Consider the following 15590-nt stretch of genomic DNA (forward strand, 5'->3'; position numbering starts at 1 on the left):
GAGGAGGAAGAAGAGAGAGGGCGGTGGGCAGGAGCCTGGGAAATGTGTCCCAGAGCCGGTTCCTGACCGTCATGGGTGCGTCAGAGCTGATCTTCCAGGAGAGGTGGCCTGGGAGGGCTGACCCTTAGGAAGTGAGGGCCAGGGGGAGCTGATTTTTTGGCCCTCAGCGGGGCTGTTGTTGACCTGAGATACAGTCGATAGTTTTCCTGAAGAGATCGTCTGCACAGCCACCGTTTGCTGCCAGGTTGGAGACAGAAGTGCTCCTCCCCATGGATTCTTTCTAGTTTGTGGATTTTTCCCAGTTTACCTGAGCAGCCTGTCAGTGGAAATGTCGGGGATTACTAACATGTCTCCATTCTACAGAGCAGTCGACCAGCTTCCAATCCTGTAGTTGTTGGGGGCACCATTCCGGTCCTGTCAGTGCCGGCCCAGCGTGGAAGCCGCAGCCCGAGGCGCTGGGAAACCTGCGGGGCTCTCACTGCCAGGAAAGATGTCCTTAGGGCAGAGCCTGGCGAGGAGGGGGTGCTGCTGTTGCAGCAGTACATGGAATTTCAAATGACAAATGAAACAAGCTTTTAATTATGACCAGAGCCCTATGCTCTGCGTTTCTTCAAATGGAAATGTTGTGCTGAAATGAATTTGCTGTTAATCGGTTGCCTCATCCAAGACGCAAGACGGAGGGCTGGGAGCAAAGTAGAACGTGGATTTATCTACAAAGCTTCCTCCTCTCAGACTATCATCAGTTGGATGGTGCTACACAGGAATATGTGAGAATTCGTGTGAGAAAGGTGATGGGTGCAGACCTGTGTGACCGGCAGGTGTGGGGGGAGGTTTGAGAGAAGCTTTTGGCTGAAGCGATGTCAGATGCAGGTGCTGAAGTGTGATGTCTGTCTGGATGGAAGAGCACACACGCCTCTGGGCTGCGGGAAACAGATAAAGGAGGAGGTGGACAGACGTGAGTCGTGTCTTAGGAATGGTAGCAATTCAGGCAGACCCAGGATCAGGCTCCCACGGGGGAGGAGTGGATATCAGGACCCAGGGAGCGTGGGACGGGGGTCATGCCCAGGCCTCTGCGGGTCTTGCTCTTGTGTCAGCAGGGCCCTGTGCTTGCCCTCCTTAAAACTTTCCTGATCCATAAAACGGGCACGACAAAATCCACCTTGTGACACTGAAGCTTAAATGAGATGATGTACATGGTGTCTTCCTTCCCTTCCTGACACATCCTAGACTCACAGCTATGGTAGCAGCGACAGACTGGATGGAATGCTGGAGCCGCTTTGCGCCTGGTGAAGCCACATGGATTTGTGCAGTGCTGGCGACTGTCTCTGAAAGCCTTTGGTCATGGCAGTGGCAGCCTGGAGTGGCTCTTGGCATACTTGAGTCTGTGGAGTGCAAGGTTGACTGGAGCTCCGAGGCCATTGATACTATCTAGGGGTGAGCTGATGAGGCCCTAAAACATGGGGGGAAGGCCGAGAGGACTTGGCTGCCAGAAGCATTGTAGATTTCTGGCTTCGAGAACTGGCTGACTTATGGACATAGGAAGGTAAACCCAGATGGCTCCAAAATTGTAAGTCCAGAAGAAAGGTGGGAGGGTACAATTGCTGACTAGGTCATGGTTGCCCTGTCCCTTTGTTTCTGGCCATCGTTTCTCCTCCCTCCCCCTGCCTTTGTGGGCTGGAGGGCCTGAGCCTGCACAGCGGTCTATTTCATGATGACAATGGCCGATTATTACCCTGCAGTAAGAAGTCTCTCCATTTTATTTGGCAGCAGTAGTTAAATAAATTTAAGGAGTGATGGTGTAGTAGTATTTGATTTGTTTGTGCTTTTTTTTTTTTTTTTTTTTTTTTTTTTTTTTTTTTTAGTGTCATTTAACTGAATGTTATTTCCAATTTCACTGATTGAGAGGCCAAAACATGCTTTGATTTGTTATTTTGTGTTTGAGCTAGTTTATTGCCTCACAGGAATGCCAAGTATTCTGTTGTCACACATCAGTAAGTATCTCAAATTGTGTTACTATAATACTTAGCTGAATTACCTCCCTTATTTTGGCTTTTAAAAATCTAAAATCTGTGTGAAACACAGGATGGTGCATCTCCATTGAGGATTGTTGAGAAGTGTGACTTTTGCTGGCATGCTTGAGAATCAGTGACATTATTTTATAGAAACACTTTGTAACTGACAGCAAAGCTAGAAGCTCCTGTAAAGGGCAGAGTAGGCAACGTGTTATGCTTTGAGGGCCACAGAAGTCTCTGCATATATTTCTTTTGTGAAAACTTCAACGTGTAAAAATCCCTGGCCAAGGCTCGGTCGGGATCATGGTTTGCAGACCCTTAACAGCAGCTTAGCTGAAAGCTGGTCTCCCATGCGGTGAGCAGGAGCCTACCTCATTGCTTCAGCCAGGAAGATGCTGCCCTGATGCTGGAATTTACTTCAAACAAACTTGAAAGCTCTGGCACCGCTGCTCATTTCCATACTGTTGCAGGCTATCTAAAATACGGAGGATGCCGTGGCGTTTTGATTTTGTTACTCCTCTTGAACGGCTCTGAGATGGCTCATCGCGAGTTAGACATTTGCAGAAATGATCAAGCAGAGCTGCAGTCATCTTGCAGATAAAGTGAAGTTTTTTCTGAAAACTCGTTACAGGCTTAAATTTCTGATCCCATTCCATCCACTGATCTTGTATGATTGGTTTCTTTTTGTACCCATTTGGGTCTATGAAGCGTCTCCCCACCGTGGTAGAAATTTAGCTCTGATTTTGTGCATGAGTCGGTATCCTCACTCCTCATCTGCGAGGAGAAAGTGCTGCAGGTCCTGTGTGGTTTCCATCCCCTCCCTGCACGCGGATGGATTGGGAGGTATTTGTGGTGTGTGAACTTGCTACCCCCAGAGCCTTCTGCTTCATTCCCTGGACCGCTTTCCTCCCTCCTCCCTCCTGACTCACTCCCCTGGACCACACTTCTCCCTCCTGGTTCACTCCTTGGGCCGAACTCCACCCTCCTCCCTCCTGGTTCACTGCCCTGGGCCCCCACGCCTCCCTCCTTGTTCACTCCCCTGAGCCCCCACGCCTCCCTCATAGTTCACTCCCCAGGGCCCCCACTCCTCCCTACTCTCCTGGGCCAGATTCCTCCCTCCTGGTTCACTCCCCTGGGTCCCCAATCCTCCCTCTTGGGGGCTTGGTAGTTTCTGATGTGCTTGTGCCAGCACGATAAGGCTGAGTGGCAGCTCCAGGGCTGCGGCTGCTCACGCAGCTGTGGCATGAGTGCAGAGAACTGCGGGGATGCAGCTGCCCTTGCTGTGATGCTTCGAGTGTCATAGTCGATATGGGAAACTGGGTGGGATGTGGATGTCCCAGGAAGGGACAGGAGCCTCCCCTCAGCCTCTGTCAAACAGTTCTCAGCCAGGCGTGGTGGCTCACGCCTGTAATCCCAGCACTTTGGGAGGCCGGGGCGGGCAGATCCCCTGAGGTCAGGAGTTGGAGACCAGCTTGGCCAATGTGGTAATTTTTGACGCATTAAGGATTAAGGAAAATGACTCACACTAGTTTGCCTTGCTTTTTAATTGATAATTGGTGTACCCCAGTAGTCTGAACTTGTTAAGCAACCATTCTTACCGAAAGACTAATCTTTAAAAGTCTCTTCCTCTTGACACGTCTTTGGCTGCTGTAATCAAATGCAATGTAATCAGCACTGGTTAATGGCTTTCCTTGCTTGGCTAACAATTGCTCCTCAAAAACTTTGATTTCTTGTTATTTCCATTTATAATTATGTTTTAAGCCTTCTAAATTTTCTAGCTTTCCTGCGAGTTGGGAATAACTGTGATGGGTGCTTAGTTTGGGATGTTGACGTACACTCTATGCCCAGCTACTATGCCATTGTGTGAACACTGATTTCTCACTTTCTCATGAACACTGATTTCACCTAGTTTGGTAAATTCTATTAATTTTAAGGAAGGGGGTGGAATGCAACTGCTGTTAGGAGGCTTTTCTAAGGATCGAGGAAATGTTGCCATGATTATTACCATTACAGAAGGAACATAAAAATGCGTGCTGCCTTCAGTCATGATGAATATGTAAGTCCGCATCTGTGACTGCAGAAAACGGCAGCCCCAAATCCTAAAATCGTGTGGATGCACCAAGCCCATCTGCAGGGCACTGTGGAGCAGCCTGCATTAGCCGAAGTTAGCCCACAAGCCCTGAGGGATGGTGTCTGAGTTATGATAAGGCTCTGACTTGGGATTAAACAGGCCTCCAAATAGTGTGATATTCTAAACAAAAACATGATACTGCCCAGGGAGCCCAGTGGGCACCTGTAGGCAGTGTAGGTGAGAAAAGGTTCCAAAGAAGATTCCTGCAGCTCAGCTAGGAGGATTCTGTAAGGCAGTAGACACATCAATGTTCACATAGGAGTGTTGAGCTATATTCATTCCTTTTAAGCAGCCAGGCTTGTGTGTGTTTTTAGGGGCACTCACATGGCGCCCTTTCCACCCTCACTGCTGGTTGTGCCTGTTTGATGTTGCGGACTTCTGTGTTAAGTGTGTCCACTCTCCAAATGTATCTCTGTCTCTAGAATATTTTAGAGTAAACCATTTATTGTTTAAACGCTTGTTTTTAGTGAGGAAGAAATCTTTAAAATGGGCCATACAGACCCTGCTATAAATGTTGAACAATGGCACGTGTAATGTTTAACACGTAGTGTTTAAAGTAGAAGACAGTTTAATTTAGAAATCCTGTTGGAATGCCAACTTAAATTATGACCATCTGTACACATATGGAAAAGAATGAGAGTGAAGGTACAGAATTGGAATTTTGTCTATTTTGTAGAGATTCTGTAATGTATCAGGTACAAGTCTCACTTCATGATTTAAATGCATGAAGCTGAAATTAGAAAACTTGACAAAAACATGCCTTTGAATAGTGAGCCTTTATCCTCCTTGAAATAGTGACTCATTCACTAAAACGTCCACCTGCAACTTTGTCAAATACATTTGTTGCATTAGTCCTCAAGTGAGCTCAGTTTTCCAGACAGGCAGATTATTACTGTTTAAAGTTTGTCCTGATGATGTTGGTGAACAGGGAAAATCCTTTGACGTGGATCCTCTGTGTGTGTTACACATCAGACGCGGCCTGCCCAACCCTCTGCCTGTAACTGGGAACCTTGACTGTCAGGATCATTGTAGAGAACCTTGAGGAAAGCAAAACAAGCCTCTGGAGTAGCAAAAGATGTAGCTGATTTCATGCAATAAAACTTACACATTTTTCTTTAAAATGCTTCCTTCGGAACGTCAGCTTGCTGACTATCTTAGAATCGCTGTAGTCCGCTGACAGCAGTCATGGGAACAGGTGCATGGCCTGGCTGATGCAGGAGGGTCTCAGAGTGGAGCCACACTCCTGACACTGAAGGAGGGGCTGGAGCCATCGCGCTCGTGACTCGTGCAGATGGCCTTGGCTGACCTCCAGAAGAGAAAACGTCAGTATCCAAGGAGGAAAAAGTCTATTAATTTCATGAGTGTTTGCCTTCGCAATGGCTAATACCCTGAGTTTGTGGCACCTGCTGTCTCTGGAATGAGGAGTCTTCCCTTCCTGGCAGACAAGCTCTAGATGGGAACAGGAGCTGTGATTGCTGGATTGAAGAGATTTCCTTCTTGGGGAGGTGGCCTTCGAGCCTGACATGAAGGAAGCTGTGACTGGCGGGAAAGGGCCTTGGAGACAGTGCATTTACCAGGAGGGTCGGTGACTGAGAACCATCCTGTTCCGAGTGTTGCCATTCTGGTTCTAGAGTAAACTTGGGGAGAGACAACAGCCAAAAGCCCCGAGGAATATTCTGTGATGTTGATCACGTCTGGTAGATTTGTTGCTGAGACTCTGAAATGAGAAGCCCGGGAGGTGCAGGTCTATCAGGCCGTGGGACGTGAGACAGCTGCTGCTTCAGGGGTTGGAGTCCCCGTGCCAGAGGCTCAGTCCTGCAGAGACTTCTGCACAGTGGGCAACTGATGCCTCCGGTTGATTGTGAGTCCCCCAGATGAATACCCATGAAAGGTACCGTGTCAGCAAAGAGTCAAACTCTGTGAAGCATTTGGAGATTTATTCTGAGCCAAATGAGTTACCATGGCCCTTGATACTGCCCTCAGGAAATCCTAAGAACGTATTCCCGAGGTGGTCAGAGCCCAGCCTGGTTTTATAGCTTTTAGGGAGGCATAAGACAATCAATCAAATAAATGTAAGATGTACATGGGTTTGGTCTGGAAAGGTGGGACAACTGGAAGCAGGGGTGTCCAGGTCATAGGTAGATTCGAAAATTTCCTGATTGACAGTTGGTTAAGAGAGTTGTCAGATAAGGGGTTGTGGAGACCAAGGCTTTGTCATGTGGAGGAAATCCTCCAGGTAGCTTTGGAGAGAATAGATTGTAAATGTTTCCCATCAGACTAAGCGTCTAAGTTCTGTCTAATTCCAGAAGGGAGGTGGGGTGATGAGGCAAGTCCGACCCCCCAGCGATCATGGCCTGGACTAGTTTTTCAGATTACCTTTGGAATGCCCTTGTCAAAAGCAGGGGCTGTTCAGATGGCCAAAGGGGCTTCGAATTCTAATGTTTTTAAAACCAGAAAGTGATTGTGTTTTTTTCTGTGGATGACAGCCAGTGTAGTAATTAATATTTTATTAGCAGATTAATTTGGAAGTCAATGTGTTTTCAAGTATGTTAATTATTAAGTCATCAACAAACAGAGAAAGGCTTACTTTGAAACCAGCCTGAGACTCAAGAGGCTCATCAAAGAAAACGTTGGACTTGGGAGAACTGATTCACGTGTTTACTGTGCCAAGTTTCAGGCATTATGAGAAGTCTGTGCTGATACATTGTGACTTGAGAACTTAAATCTTGATGGACTCTTAAGAGTGAGGCTTTTTTTTTCTTTTCTTTGTAAATGGTCAGTGTTTCTGTCTCCTGTGTTTTGTCTTCCAGCCGCTGAGCACTTTAGCTTTGTGTTCACGTGGCCTTGTTCTCCGAACCACCTGCTTTGTGGCTCCTCTGTCCTGCCCACCTTGATCGCGTCTTCCCTGCCCCGTGGGTTTTATCCCGAGGACTGTTCTCCGCTGTGGGGAGGGGAGGATCAGTGGACACTGGCTTTACCGCCTCATTTTCTGTGTAGCTCCCAGTTTCTCAAAATCTTAATTGTCTTGGATTCCCTGTGAAACTGGGAGTCAGGCCTTGGGCGCAGTGCTGGGTGGCCTTGGGCGCAGTACTGGGGCAGGAGGGAGAGATGAGAACAGGAAGGATGGGTTTGTCAGGGGAAGGAACCCCTTGCCAAATTCCTGTGTCTGTTTTAGGTTAAAGATGAATGGCCGGATGGTGGATGTCTCACCTGCTGTGGCTGGACCTCGCTGTGCTGAACCCTGAGCAGGGGCCCCAGCAGCTGCCTCCTGCCAGGCCGGGGCCACAGGGCTGGGCTTCTGCCTCTGGGAGGGCTCGTGCCAAGGTGCAAGGGTCTGCACCGCTCGTGTGTGACCTGAGGGGCATGTGGGAAGCTTTTCTGTGCTCCTCACCTGGGAGAAGTTGAGCTCATCTGGGCTAGAGCCTCTGGGGAGGTAGGAAGGCAGAGGCCTGGAATTCCTGCTTTCCCCAGACAGCAAGAAAGCTCAGCGTTGTACCTGCTCTGAGATGCCCTCAGCAGCCATATATAGTTGATTTTAACATGACGGAAGGTGCCAATTAACCCGGCTCTGTGGAGAGCTTTGAGGAGTCCAGGCCCTGGGCCCCGGGCTTTTTAATATGTTCCTTCCTGAACAAAAAACAACAAAAGATCCCTGTGGCTGATGTCGACTGCGTGGGGTAGGACATGCCGAGCTTGGGTGGGGCTTGCCCCTGAGTTTCCTTGGTGCTCCTCCCAGCCCCCACGGACACCAGCCTCTCCAGGCCGAGGCTTGTCCTGTTTAGACCCTCGTTGGTGGGGTCTGTGGTCCTGGATCGAGGGCCCAAGCACTTCTTTCATATTATTATAAATGATTCACCAGAGATGCACGGCTGTGCCCAAACATCTCACGAGCATGAGATACAGCCAGTGTCGCCGCCGCAAGCTCATAATTCTAGTGGAAAGAGGAAATTTTACTTTTAATGTGCTCGTGTGACTCAGATGCAAATATTCAATTCCCATTAAACTTTCAAGACCTTGAGATCCTCTGAGATTCCTTGGAAAGCCGTTCCTTGGCCCCACGACTAACTCTCCTGTGGAAGGAGGCTGGGGTGGTCCGCGGGGTCTGGGATCCTGCTGCGTTCTCCAGGATTCCTTAGGTTTCATCATTAGTCCCAGCTCTTCAGCAGGTGGAGCTGATTGACTCTGACATTTCCATTATATTGTTCTTGTGTTGCCTCAGTTAACTTAGAATAACCAGTATTTACCAGAAATAATTGATGGCGAGATGGGAATTATTGGTGATTCCCTGACATAGGCAGCCTGTATAGATAAGCGTGTTACACGGTGTCTAATTTCTGAGATGTTGGTCCACACCTTCTCAGGAACACACTTTCAGGGGTAGATTCCTGTGCAGGAGAAGCTGCTTTTCCCCGAGACGCGGTGGCGGCTCCTGCACTGGCATGGCAGGGTGGCTGTGTGACTGGGCAGGGCTGGACATGCTCCTGCGCTGGGCGCCCACCTCCGCCCTACATCTGTGTCGAGGGTGCCTGCCTTTGTTCCCCCAGCTCGAACTCATAGAATTGTATACCTTCCTGACACATTCCTGCATAGAGATGATTAGATCTGGGGGCTGAATCTCAATCTGACATGCATGTAGGTAAATTATTGACGTGAATGACTTGGGTCCTCCACCTTCAGGGTCAGGAGGCACGAGATGGGTTTGGAGACAGCTGCCTGGCCTCAGGAAGTTTCTCTCAGAGCCTGTTTCTTTCTCTAGCAAAGTAAATGATGCCTACCTCACCGGGCTTAACACACGCTCAGTACTCAGATGCTGTCTGATCTTTGTTATAGTTAGTATTTGGGGAACAGCGTGGCTGGTAAGAAAATGTGTTATCTTTACAATTTATACAATGTCATACAAGGCAAGCGTGAAACCGGGACACTACCTTAATCTGAAGATGCTGGTGCTTAGTCTTCTCCTCAAGCATTTTGTTGTCATTCTGGCGTGTGTCAGCCAAGTCATATGACGGTACCGCGTGCGTGATGCCAGCTCAGTTACCTTGGAATGGGGAACCTGAGGCTGCCAGGGAGCATCCCTCCTGCCTCCAGTCCTCGGGGGTTTCTCTCTCTCTCTCCTTTCCTCTGTCCCTCCCTATCCCCCAATCCTCCTCACCACTCCTGCTCCCCTCCCTACCCTCCTCACTTACTCTACAACAGAGGTCCAGACTTTGACAAATCCCAGCTGGGCCTATTTATCGCTTGGCTGGGAAAGCAGAGGGAAATGGGCCCAGTTACTACAAAAATAGAGAATTGAAATAGAATGTGAGCTACTTTTGCGTCTTGTTTTTTATTTTAATCTGAATATAAAAGGCAAGTGTCAAACAAAATCGGTGCTAACTGCGCCACTCAGCTCCGAGTCTGCTTTGTCGGGGCTCCGTGGGTTCCCACGCCGTGGCCTTCTCCATGAGCGTCTGGACACGCCGTGGCTGTGAAAGGAGCATTCAGTTATGGTCCTTTGAATGTTCCAGAGTCATGTTTAATAAAAATCTTCACGTTTACCCACAGCCAAGTCTTGATTTAATAACAGGTACTGCAGGTCTCTGGGTGGGGCTGAGCCTCTGTTTTAGAAGCAGCTGCACCATCTGAGGGGCAGGTCCGTATGGGCTGGCAGGCGGCCTGGTCCTTGGAGCACAGGGTGGACCTGACTCAGTCCTGGCAGTGGGGGGCCTTGCAGTTCTAGGATGTAGTGATGCAACCTGTGGCATAAATAAAAAGCCTCATGTGCCCCCATGAGAAGCTGGGGCTTCCCCCTCAGTACTGTGGTGTGCTGTGTTTGTGATCGTGCAGATGTAAAAGGGTGAGGGAGATGTCTAAAAACCAGGCTCCCAAAGACAGCCCTTCATGTCTGGTGCTTTCATGTGTATATGCACACGTGTTTGACGCGTGTACACCTTCACACGTTCACCTCTTTCATGCGTGTACACCTGTTCCTGTGTTCATACACCTGTTTCGCGCATGCGCCTGTTTCTCCTGTGTATGTGCCTGCGCGTTCACCCTGTATTGCGTCATACGTTGTATTTTACAGATTGGGTATTTTCAGTTTGTATCGTGAGCTTGTAACGACGTCGTGAAGAAAAGAGGGGGCCCTGGCAGCCTTTGGCTCTGAGAAACGTGATGTCACGGGAACAGATGAGACAGCCCGGGTGAGGCCGGCAGAGGCCATCGTGGCCTTGGGAGTCCGTGCACATCCACTGTCTGTCGCTGTGTGACAAGTGACCCCAAAACCTAGGGGCTTAAGGCAACATACACGTACGACTGTGCAGCTTTTTCAGGTTGGAAATTCAGGGCAGCCCTGCTGAGCGGCTCTGGCCCAGTCCCCCGGGTCACTGTGAAGATGCTGTCCAGGGCTGCAGCCATCTGTAGGCTCAGCTGGGCTGGAAGTTCTGCTCCAGGATGCCGTGCTGACGTGTCTGCGGGCAGAGGCCTGGTCGTCCACACCTGGCCACTCCCCGGGGCTGCCAAGTGCATTCCTGCCCAGGGCCTCTCCTTTCCCCAGAGACGTAGCAGTGCTGGTCTTATGCCCAGCGTCAAGGTGGCCGGGTCAGGAGCAAAGACTTGTTTCCCCTACTCGGCGGCTACTCCTGCAGGGCTGGGAGACAGTGGAGGTCGCGCAGGAAGGTGTTCGCTGAAGACCGTGCTCTGTGACTTGACGGGTGTTCCTCCCAGGAGAGTGAAATGGAGACTGGACGCCGGAAGCAGCATCCTGCGTGACCCCATGTGTAGTGGGGTCACAGCAGAGCTAAGTCCTTCCTTTACAGATACTTTTCAGAGTCTACCCGCCTTTAGATTCTCTGATTAACGTGTCTGAGGAGGGTCCCAGGAGTCTGCCACCTGCCAGGCCAAGGAGGTTCCCTGCATGTGGCTCTCCCCTGACACCTTGAGAAACGTGACTCGAGAGAATCACCGAAGTTTCCTTAAATGAGTCACCTGCTTTCTCTTCTCTTTGCTTTCATGCCCCCCCAGGGTAGGTCAGTCCTGTCCGCCACAGCGATACCGGCATGCTGGAGTTCCAAGGAGATTGGGGGTGTGTGTGGTCCCCCAGGGAGATTCGGTGACTGAGGATGCTGTCATAGCAGCCAACATGTCCTTATTGTTTTCACTTTTAATGAAGTTCAGTTACTAGGTTTTCTGAGGCACAATGATATCCTTGTGAAAAATTGGTGATCAGGGAAGCAAGCAAGTGTGGGAAAATGATCCTGCCCTTAAATCTAAAAAACGATGAAACAGCAAAGAGCCCTGAAGAGCCCATGAACCTCCTCATGGGGCGGTGAGGAGACACCTCAGTAATGGCTTAAAAAAAAAGTGATAATACTGAAGAAAAGGTAAACTAAATTTTGGGTCTCCTATGGGTAAAGAGATTGTGGTTTACATTTTGGATGTATGCGTTTATATACTTATTTATTTTTCTTTGTTGGATTTAGAATTAGTTGAAATAATTGTGTTTTTTTAATTAAAAAAATTGGGGTATACGAAGTCTAATCCCTTTGTGATATTTCTGTACTGTGAGACTCCACATACAAAAGTGAAGCCCAGACTGTCTGTCTCTAATGAACCAGAGAGAGGTGGTCATCTCCTGCAGGCCGGTCTGGTCTCCAGGCATCTGGCCATCCTCCCAGTCTTGGGCACACCTGCATCACTGGTGCTTCCTGCCAGACTGTGACTCTGCCCAGGTTTCAGGAGCACCCGGAACAGTTTTCCTAGGGGCTCCTGCTTTGTCCTGGCTCCTGGAAGCACAGGCTTTTGACGAAGGACTCTCCCCACTGCCAGGTAAATTGGTGATTGCCCCATAGTCTGTATTTATCACATGGGGCACAGAGAGTCTGGACGTGCTGTCCTGGCCCTGGAGCCAGCTCTAGGACTGCCCGGCGGCATTGCCTCCACCCCTCATCTGGGAACAGGGCGGTGGGGAGGAGAAGGGAAGCAGGGTCTTGACCCTTCTGCGTCTCGAGAACACGGGAACACATCGTCTCATTGCCTCACACCATTCACAGCCCAAGCTTGTGTGAAGTATTATTTTATAACCTCCCCTGACAATGATGTATTTTATATAAGCAGCACATAAAGTGGTAATTTAATACCCTATCGAGCAGGATTAAACAATAAGGAGCAGATATCACTGTAGAAAAGTTACTTTATCCGGGAAACATTTATCTACTGCAGGTGGATGTGAATCATGGCTTCCTCCTCGGTGGCTCCTGATGAGCCTGTGAAATTCTGTCCTGTTCACCACTGTTAGTTATAAGCTACACCTTTCCTTCTATGACGTTAGTTACAAGCTCTACCTTTCCTTCTATGATGTTTATTTCTTGCCTGTTCAGCACTGTTAGTTACAAGCTATACCTTTTCTTCTGTGATGTATATTTCTTGAAGGCATGGACTAAATCCTAATTCCACAGTATTCGATGCACATACTCAAGAGATACTTGTTTGAATGAATGGATTAATAGAAAATAGAAGTGGTGACTTCACTTTATTTCATTATGTCAAACTTTGTCTACACGGAAAATTATATGGTCCTTTGGAAAAACAGGGCCTCTGTGCAGGGTTGTTAGAGATTGTGAGAATGCCGCAAATGGCTCTGTGGCTCTAGGCTCACAAAGGGCTTGAGGGACTTGGTGGCGCACCTGTGTTGAAAACTGAGTTCTGCAAATCCATTCGAGTGACCTGCCAGCACACACAATCCTACTTCCCAGTTGATTTCTGCACAGAGGCTTCTCCTGAATGCCCCAGGTGAACGTGGGTTCAGCCAGCACTGCTGGGCTTCCACAGCAAGCCAGGGTGCTGCAGGGACGAGAGAGAAGAGGGGCAGGACCAGGATCTTCCTGGGCCCCAGTGCCCGTGTGGGGACGCTGCCTGGCCTGGCTTTTCTGGGGGAGGTCAGGGAAATGATGGCATGGAGGGACTGTTGGTATGAGTCGCTTGCTCAAACATAGATCCCAGGTCTGTGTGGGAGGCAAATAGAAATTTATGTGGGTATCATCAGTAACATAGCAAACATGGGCTTCTTCACTAGGGTGGCTGACCCTCTTGCTCATCTGCTGAGCAAAGGCCCGGCCCGGCCCGGCCCGGCCTGGCCTGGCCTTCTACGCCTCCAGAGTGAGCTTTTCTCAAGCTCTGTCCACTCCATGGAGATAGCCGGAGCCAGGGCAGATATGGGGTGTTTTCCACTTTTTATTTATTTTTTCTTTTTTGAGATGGAGTCTTGCTCTGTCGCCCAGGCTGGAGTGCAGTGGTGTGATCTCGGCTCAGTGCAAGCTCCACCTCCCAGGTTCACGCCATTCTCCTGCCTCAGTCTCTCGAGTAGCTGGGGCCACAGGTGTCCGCCAACACACCAGGCTAATTTTTTGCGTTTTTAGTAGAGTCAGGGCTTCACCGTGTTAGCCAGGATGGTCTCAATCTCCTGACCTCGTGATCCACCAGCCTCGGCCTCCCAAAGTGCTGGGATTACAGGCGTGAGCCACTGCACCCGGCCAGGTATTTGTCAGTTTTTGAAAGCTACATTTAAAGAATGAAATAGACCGAACAGAATTACTTCCTTTTGAATATTTAATACTCAGTCTACCAGAACACTTAAATATAGTTAATGTATTCAAATAATAAGAAAGAACTTTCCCTCTGTTCCAAAGAAAAAGTATAAACAACCTTTTACTTGTCAGGGATTTCACTATGTTTCTAAAAAGCCAGCAAGCACTTTTCCTGAAATAGACCCATCTCTTCCTCTGCATAGACCCTATGAACATTTTAGCTACATTTCTGCTGTATCTTAATGTGATAGATTGTAGAAAATTCCTTGCTACTGGAACTTCACGATGCTTTCCTTTGAAACATCAAATAGAAAGTATGGATAGTAAATCTCAGACTAGTTGCAATTATCAGTCTTGGTAGAGCTGCCACCCACAGCCTCTGTCAATTACAACAGAGTGTGTCTCCCCAGCAACCCGGATTAGATTGCGGACCAAGCCAGGCTCACCCAGGATTCAGTGCAACGTCTTTCAAAGCGGTAGTCACTGCCCCTGGAGGAGACTTGAGAAGTCCTCCCTTTGATGCCTGTGCAGGGCTGTTCTCAGATCACAGCAGCTGCAGCTGCAGCTGCAACTGCAGCAGCATCTCAGAGGATGCCAGCAGGGGTGTCCTGGGTATTGACATCACGGTAGGGGCCTGCAGTGTCTGAATGAAATGGGCCGTGAAAGTGAGCACCCTAGAGGAGTCCACAGCCACGTTTCAAAGGTGCAGTGGCCCGAGGTGAACCCCAGAGCACTGAGGAGCCTGGAGTTGACCTGTCACGACTTCATTGAGAGAGCTGACGGAATTCCGTACCTGTGCGGGCAAAATATGGCTGTTTGCGCTTGGCCCCTTCTCAGTCCAGGGCTAGGGAGGTTGTCTGCACAGCTAGTGGGAGCTTAACTTTGTGCACACTCGGGGTTGGGTCCCACTCCTTTCTGTGATCCCAGGGAAGATAGACATGCCGAGCTCTCCTGGAAGAGGGCCCTGACGAGTGGAAGCTGAGCTTCAAGATGGTCGGCCTTGTGGTGTGCGTGGCGGGTTCGGAGTCGGTGTGTGCTGAGTGGGGGCCCGGCTGCTGCTGTTGCTATTGGGCTCAGCAGACGCTGCGGTGGATGTGGCTCCTGTGGTACTTGGTTTTCTCCTCACAGAGGTGGGTTTCCCTGCGGTGAAGGTGTTGGTGCTGTGACAGGCAGCCTGGCAGGAGGAAAGGTGCTCGTGGGGTTGTGCCCCGAGGCCCCCTTCCTCTTGAGGAGGAGGAAGTAGGTTTGGGACCCAGCTTCCTGCTGCGCTTCCTTGCTGGTTCTTGGCCTCGGGGGCCGGGAGAAGCTGAGTGCAGGGCTGAAACCTGGACCCCTTCCACAGCCTCCGTGGCGTTTGTGGTGGTATGCGGGACGAGGCCCTTGGAACTCCAAGCCCTACGCTGGCATGCCCGCCCACTGGGGCGTCTTGGGCACCTGCTGTGTGCTTGGCTCCGTGGTGGGGTGGGCGGTAGCAAGGGCTGTGGGGTAGAGTGGACACGGTACGCGGATGATGAGAAGCGTCAGGGAGGCAGTGAGAGCACAGCTGAGACCTGCAAGGAGGGGACTGGCTGTGGGTGTTGGGGCTCAGGGAGCTGCCTCTACCCAGAGCCACAGTGGCCAGTGAGGGCAGAGCAGGGGACCGAGGCCCAGGGAAGCCGAGTGTATGGTTCGCATCAGGTGTGCGGGTCTGCCGGGCTGTGCGGCCCTTCTCAGTCCTGGCTGGGCCTGGGGTCCCAGAGGGAACGGAGGGTCTTCGCATCTCCCTCCTCTTGCTTCCCTGCTGCTTCCTGGTCAAGGGATGCTTCTTTATTGCAACTCTGGCAGTTATTCTGCATATTAAGAGGAGTTTCACAAAATCGTAGGGGGGGAGGCGGACTAGGGATT

General features: G+C 50.0%; 1 long non-coding RNA gene across 4 annotated transcripts in view; it reads right to left on the bottom strand.

Annotated features, from left to right (window-relative positions):
* Positions 1-9450: 9450 nt before the first annotated feature.
* The window catches only part of LOC135969577 (uncharacterized), a 36870-nt gene continuing 30730 nt past the window's right edge, over positions 9451-15590 (bottom strand). For all 4 annotated transcript variants that reach the window (XR_012430393.1, XR_010584821.2, XR_010584820.2 and 1 more), the window contains one exon: positions 9451-13677. This is a non-coding gene — a long non-coding RNA (uncharacterized lncRNA). The remainder of the gene's footprint in view (positions 13678-15590) is intronic.

Source organism: Macaca fascicularis, chromosome 2 (genome assembly GCF_037993035.2).
Source record: "Macaca fascicularis isolate 582-1 chromosome 2, T2T-MFA8v1.1".
Taxonomy (NCBI): Eukaryota; Metazoa; Chordata; class Mammalia; order Primates; family Cercopithecidae; genus Macaca; species Macaca fascicularis.